We start from the raw sequence: 7,507 nt of genomic DNA, 5'->3' as shown, positions 1-7,507 counted from the left end.
CCGCTGAGCCTGTGCGTCCAGAGCCTGTGCTCCACAATGGGAGAGGCCACAACAGTGAGAGGCCTGTGTACCGAAAAAAAAAAAAAAAAGAGAGAGAAGGGGTTGCAAGAGAATTGGGGTCACTCACTTCAGTGCCCATCCTCTAAGTTAGAGTTCAGAAACACCCTGAGAGATGTAGTATCTGGCTGACACAGTGTTTTAATAATTTTACATCAAAATACCTCCTGCCACATGTATTCTCCAGTTTACCCTAGGACCCACCATTCACCAGTGCCTTCTCTGCAGCCTGATGGACACACTTATGTTACCAGTTTGGTCCCTGGAGTTGGCAACCCCTTTGTCTGAGCATATTTGTATCCTTCATACCAAGTGAGACCAGTGAGAGACCATAGACCCTGAAACAATTTTGGGTGCATCTTCTTGGTCTTCATAAGATAAAAGATGACAAACTTCACCTCTTTCTTGAACTGTTACAACCACTCCATTCTACTGTCTCCTCAAATCATACCCTGCAAAGGAATCTTCCCAAACTCAGCTCCCTGCACACTCCCCAGCTGTGCCCCAAGCGCTTCAGAGAAGCTCATTGCCTGCGGGTGATGGCCAGATCCTGCCACCTGGCATTCAGAACCCTTCAGGGTTGGTCCCAACACATCTTTCCAGTCATAACAGCAGTCCCCCAGCCCTCTCTCAGTTCCTGTGCCCATCGGGAGCACAGAAAGAACCTGGATGCTCCATGTCTGCACTCTGAGACTTTAGGAAATGCAGTAGGGAGCTATAAGATCACCCAGCATGTTTACATTCTTCCTGTGTGCATGGGAAACCATTCTCTCTCTCTCTGAGCCACACTGGGGTCCACAGGAACACTGAGTGACCCTCTCACGTTCAGCTGCTACCTCCAACCAGCTGCCATTCCATCTCTACAGCTGCAACATCTCCCTGGGCTTAACCAAGTGACACACTGAGCCACCTGCGCTTGCCCCCTCACCTGCTGAGAGTGGCTCAGGAGCATCCTCCAAGGCAGGAGTGGATCTCAGCCCTGACTGCACATTAGACTTACCTGGAAGCCTGAAAGATCCCAGTGGCCAGGCCACACCTCAGAACAATCAGATCAGAATTCCTCGCGGTGGCACAGGGCATCTGTAGGTTCAAAGCAGCTCAGCATGCAGTCAGGATTGAGAAGCACTGCTCCAAGTTCATGAATCTCCACCCAGGCTCCTCGGCATAGCCTCGGGAGCCTTTAAAACATACAAAGGCTCAGGCCTCATTCCGAACTAATGAAAGGAGACTCTCCAATAGCTCTTGGCCATTAGTATTTTTAAAGGGCTCCCAACTGAGTCTACCCACTGATCTACGGCAGTGTCCAGGAGGTCCTTTAAAGCGGGACTCCAAGAGGGCAATGAACGTCTTAGTAGAAAGTGACCCAACCATGTAATGGCATGATGACCACTCATTTCAGAGTCTCACCAAGCTGCAGCCTGAAGAAACATCCCTGGCCCAGGGCAGAGGGCTCAGTTAACAACTCCATCACCTCTCCACTAAAGAAGCAGGGAGCCAATTCATCCTTGGCTGATTGTGTTGGCATGTTGATCTCAGTAGATGCCCAGAGTTCCAACTAAACCATTATCAGCTGTGTGGCAACGTGCCTGCTCTCCTTTGCTTGCGTCTCTCCTGTCTTCTCTCCTGTGCAGGGCACTGCCACTCTCTCTGTCCAATGTGTCCTGGTCCCCACTGCATGGAGGACATGGACAGAGGATGGTATCGAGGCAAGTGGGGGAAGGTGGGCCAAACTGCTTGGGCTTTAACTGGAATGTCAACTCTTCCCTTGAATCCAACTAGAAATTCCTCCCCCTGTTGGACAGCATCATGGTTACCCACTTACTATTTTACTATTTAGTCATTTCACACTCACAGGGGGGTACCCGTGAAGGTCGTGGCTCTATCTCACCATTGAGATTTAACGTTTATCATCAGCAAATACCAGTCCAGACCCTAGATGTTATCATTTATTCTACAGTTTCTCATTAAGCATTTTACAGTTCTCAAACTTTAATAACTTTTGTTATGGGTAGGATAAAAACAATCTTCCTGGTAATGAGCAGAGAATCTTCTTGCAGACGATATTGGGCTTGGATTGTGTTTTCCAAAGTACAGAATTTTCCTTCTCTCATACAGTGCCCATTTCCCCCCGCAGGATCTAAATGATAATGCTTCTAACCACGTGACACAGGTACCCTAAAATTTAATAGATTTGCTTTTAAATGCCACTTAATATTGTTTCTATCCTACCTATAACCGAAGTTATTAAAATTTAAGAGTAAAAAAGACTTTATGAAGACCTGTATTGCAGTGCAAAAGATAAGCAAGTTCAGCACTGCTCTTAACTGGAGAGCGAACACCGTGTGTGTCAATGACAGCTTGGAGGCCACGTGGACACAGCTCTTTCAGAAGCCACTACCCCAGCCCCAACTTTCACCTGGTGAGGTTTACAACTTCCATGGAACTGGTGGGAACTGGAAAATCATGATTTCGGTCTGCAAATAGTTCCAAAGGAGATGTGATTACTCCTTTGGTGTGTAGTTTATTTTTCCTGGGACAACCACCTACCAGTGTGAAGCTGTGAATTACTTGGGTATAGAACATGTACCCACTCAGGTTGCTCCCTTTGTGCCTGGAGAAAGCTGGCGACACAGATGTTTCAGGCAGAGTGTTCAGACGGCTCGGTTTCCACAGGCCTCATGGATGCTTTGGAGAGAAGTATGGAGGTGCTTATTTTTTCTGATACGGTGTTAGACAGCCTGGTGCATGTAAAATGATGCTCTTGCTATGGTCATTTGTGCGTGCATGTACGTCTGTGTACGTGTGTGTGTTTGTGTGTGTGTGATCTCACAAGTGGTCAGGAACCAGGTCTGTAGGAAAGACATGGAAGCATGCAGTGTGTGCCAGGGTGGAGGCACTACACTTATAGAGAAATGAGTGAAGCTTAGTGAAGTTCAACTACATTATATAGTTGGTGTCCTATATACTGCGTGATTTAGAAAAGACTAATCCCGCCTTTGGGAAATATACTATCGTGTTCTGAAGTGGTTTTGGTGCGTGTCGGGGGGCAGGATGGGGCAAGGCCATTCCCCTGGGGACAGGAGGTCAGGGAGAACTTTCTGCTTGCCCTTGTGCACGTGGACCCGGACTCCGAGGAGGACTTATTCACTTGTCTCATCGCCTGGGGGTCCAGCACCCTGGACCCTGGAGGAATGCTGTCAGGATAGTTGGGCTGTGCAAACGCCATCTGGGAGACGGCACAGGTGTGACACCCTCTTGAGTGTGATCATCTTTTGATTTCCTTTTCGCATGCAGTAAGGCCTGGGCGGTTCCAAAGTTGTATCCTAGAGCTTCTGATGCAAGAGGGCAGAGAGCTCACCTTGACCTCGGCTGCCTCTCAAGTTCCTGTGGAGTCAATGAACTCACTGCAAGGGAGGAGCTGAGCAGAGGAGCACAGAGGCAGGAGAAGCCCAGGAAGGTGAGGCTGCCTGCAGGCTAGCGGGGGCTGGAGATGGAAGGAGCAGTGGACAGTGAAAGGGAACCGAAGGAGCTGCAGCTTGAGATGTGCACGGTGAGGGCTCTGAGGGGCTGCGAGCAGCTCTGCGTAGAAGCCCAGAGCCAGCTGGGACGGAGCCCTCCCCCTCCCCATGCCCCTTCCCCCACCCCTCCCCTCTGGATGCTGATCCCAGGTGAATGATCTGAGAACTCTTCTTAAACTCCCTGGGCAGAACCTGGGCTGCTGTGTGATACCAGGGAGCCGGCGTCTTCCTCTCTCACTGTGGCATTCAGGGTTCCCAGGCCCCAAGGTGACCCAGTGGGTAGACAAGCTGGATCCGATATGTTCAGATATATCCACGTGTCTTTCTCTTCAGGGAAGGGGCCTAGCAGGAAATATGAGTGCCCAGTGGCAGAAGAGGCCTGGAGTGACCCCTAACACTCATCTCCTCACCCTCCACTGGAAATAGAGAGCCAGGGACAAGGACAAAAGCCAAGGAAAGTCACAACCTGGACGTTGCTGTGCCACCTGAACTCGAAGGGTGGTTCCACGTCCAGGGCTGGCAGAAGGGCTGCAGAGGCGAGGTCAGCAGTCCTGGAATCACTGGGCTCAGAAGTGAGAGGCCAGCTTTTCCGACTCCTGGGTGGATGGGTCCCTGTGACACTGCAGTGGCAACTAATTTCCCACACATGCAGCTGTACGTTCCTGGTTGAGGTGTCCAGGGTCCAGGGGTACACCTGTCCAAGAACCCAGGATGAATTCTCACTTCTGGGCAAGCCCTGGCAGGGAGTTTCAGCACAGTTGAGGGGGCAGAGACCCTGAAAGTGAGCAGGGTTTTGCCAGTGAGGCAAAGAGGGTCTCTGAGCCAAATTTCTCTGTGCATCAATATATATGTGATCTCTCTATTCACAGACAAGCATCCCACTGACGCCTAGTTTCCATGACTTTGGGAAAAACCATTTGATAATAAGCAGCTACCAGTCATGCCCAGCTGACAGATGAAAATGATGGTTAGTAGCTTAATCAAGAAAGCAGTGGTTGCATGTTCTAAGTCTCCAGCTCCTGATGAAATAAATTCCACTCCCAGACAACCATGGCTTGCTCACAGGAGGCGTCTAGTGGATGCTGGGGACGCTGAGGCTTCAACGTGGTCAGTTCAACATCCCCGGCAGACAGAGCACAACAGTCGGCCCACTCACCTCTCTGCAGCTTTTCCTCCAAGTATAAAGCAACTCAGCTTTTGTGTGGTTCTCAGACTACATCTTCACTGCCCTGGGGAGACTAACTTATCCGACAGAGCTGGGGCCAGGGGGTGTCCGTTAAAGCTTTGCTCACTGAGCATCTGGGGTTGTGAAATGGCAAATCAGGAGCAAACTGTGATCCCAAGGACAGCCCCACTGAACTTGCGTGCCTGAGCGAAGCACACATGTGTTTAGAGCCCTAAGTGGCATGGCCTTGCATTGTACCTTGCTGCATAATAAATTGTAGCCCTCACATTAACCGGTCAGGCTTCAGTGATAATCAAAGTGCAGCTGCCGGTGGGGCCCTGATCAATACAGCTTTCTATTTATAAGATTGTTACAAATGAAAGTTTTATTTAAATGAGACAATGCTGAGGAGTACACAGAAGATCGATCTGATAAAATACAGTAAAAGAGTTTAATCTGGATTTGATACCCAGCACGTGTGCATACACACACACACACACACACACACACACACACACACACACGCACACACACATTGACACCCACCTCCATGCTTTCCTGAGAGACAAACACGTTCTGCAGAAAGGTCAGCAGCCTTCAAACACCCGTAAGATAATCAGACTCTGAGGATGTGCTGAAGGGGGCAGGATGCTTGAGAAGAAATGAGAGGAAGGCAAAAAGCACAGGTAAGGGGTTGGCCTGGGGTTTGAAGGACCCTGAGCTGCAGTCCCCTCTGTGACCGGCTGGCTGTGTGGCCATGGAGAAGCACCTCTTCCCTCTGGCATTCCATCTCTCTATCTAGAAATGAGCCCACTCAGCTGTGACCCTGCATCGTTCCCCAGAAGGAACATCATTGTAAAGGAAATACCACAAAAGGAGAATTAGGCTTTTGCTGCCTTGTCCATCCCTAATTCCTATTCTCCAGACAACCAGGGTCTGAGGACCTTTTGGACACAGGGAGGTGATGTTTTTAACACCAGCCCCTCCATGACTGTGCCACCTTGAGCAAGGTTGGTGGGAAGGAGACATCTACCTGGAGCTTTCTGGTAAAGACTCCCCGCCCATGGCCTTGTTGAGTCTTCCCAACCAGGATGGGACGGGGGGGGGGGGGGGCTTGCTACCTCCCTCCTGGGCCTCTGGTTTATCCTCCACAGGTGAGGACAGAAATGATTCTACCTGAAGAGCATATGCGATTGTGAAAGTAGGCGGGGTCCGTGGAATGCCCTGCCCACTGCTTGGCACAAAAGACATGTCCCTGGGGCTTGGCTGTGCTCCCCGGAAGCAGGTAAGGGGGGGGGGGCACCTGAGCCAACAGTCAAGTTCAAGTTGTCAGGCTGCTAATATCTAATTGCAGACATCCCAGTATCAGCCTGGCACCAACTTCCACACCCATCTCAGCAGAAAAAGTGGTCCCAGCTGCTACCATGTGAGATGCTGTGTTCTCAGTCATCACCTGCACTGAAGGAAAGATGCTGGCAGTGGCCACTGTCCCATTACCCAGGACTGTCCTGAAGCCTCCCTCTGCTCTTTACCAGTTTGATGCCACATAGTCTGCAGTGGCAAGGGAAGGCCACGCTTTATCACTGAAGCTTTCAACAAGTACTCATTTCAGGATTTAGGTTTTTCTCTACAGGATGGACAGATGTTTTGTGACAGGCTGGGGAGAGGCTTGTGCAGTGCAGCCCGGTGAAGCCTCTTCCTCCCGGCAGAGTTGGGCTCTTTATCTGGGGCAGGGGAAGGCAAAAGCCTCAACTTTCTCTCCAGGAAGAACTCATGTGCTGCAGTCTTGGGAAATGAAGTTTATCTTTTTAATAGCATAGAGAGACTTCATCTTGCATATTAGAAGTTTACCAGGTATTAGGTAATTTCGATCATAAATTCTCTTCAAAGGGACCCATCATCTCAGTATTTATTTTTTTTCCTCTGAAAGGATGGGAGGCATAAAAGCAAGCTTTGTAGTTTTATATCTGTCATCTTGTCACATAAATATCTCAGTAACAACTGATCTTATCATCGTAAAAGTTCCATTTGTATAGTTAGACATGTCACGTTGGCCAGTTACATAAAAAGTCAAGCACACGCAATATTCAAGCCTTTGCTGGCCAGGCTGCCAGCCCTCATCTGGCCGACTCTGTTGGCCACAGACAGGCAAGGCATGTGCTGGGCTGGACGTGAGCTCTCATCTGAGAGAAAAGCAGCCCGAGAGACCTCGGCTCCCCACACCGGAGGGTGTTCTCTGCAGGGTTGACAGAAGGAAGTCCTTCAGGATGATGGGCCCCTGCCTCCTTTCTCAAAGAGCACCATTAGGGATCACCTTGGCAGACACAGTTCAGGTCCTTCATGATCGTGGTGGCAAATCAGGATTCAAACCCACTTGTAGTCAACTCTGTCAGGAGGTGGGGTTGGAAAATGACAAGTCTGATAGCTGCTAGTGCCACCTGTCCTCCCGCAGTCCCTGACCCAGTTGGGGGGACAGATCCTATGTGAACACCACACTCCATGTGGAAAGTGGCAGCTGAGCTTTGCACGAGAGGATGTAAGGATCTAGAAGGAGAGAGGAATCGCAGCTTTGCCAGGTGATTGGTGGGTGGGGTTGGGGACAGGAGATGAGAGGGCTTCAATGCCCTGGGACATGAAGGTTATACTTAGTTTTGGACTCGAGAGAGGACTTGACATGCATACTGATTGAATGAGACTATTTAGTTTTCCAATTAGTGCTTATTGAGCACTTAGGGGTATGCCAGACACTGTGCCAGGGCCAGAGGCA

The sequence above is a fragment of the Lipotes vexillifer genome, unplaced genomic scaffold (genome assembly GCF_000442215.2).
Source record: "Lipotes vexillifer unplaced genomic scaffold, Lipotes_vexillifer_v1.1 scaffold182, whole genome shotgun sequence".
NCBI lineage: Eukaryota > Metazoa > Chordata > Mammalia > Artiodactyla > Lipotidae > Lipotes > Lipotes vexillifer.
This window is presented reverse-complemented; position numbering follows the sequence as displayed.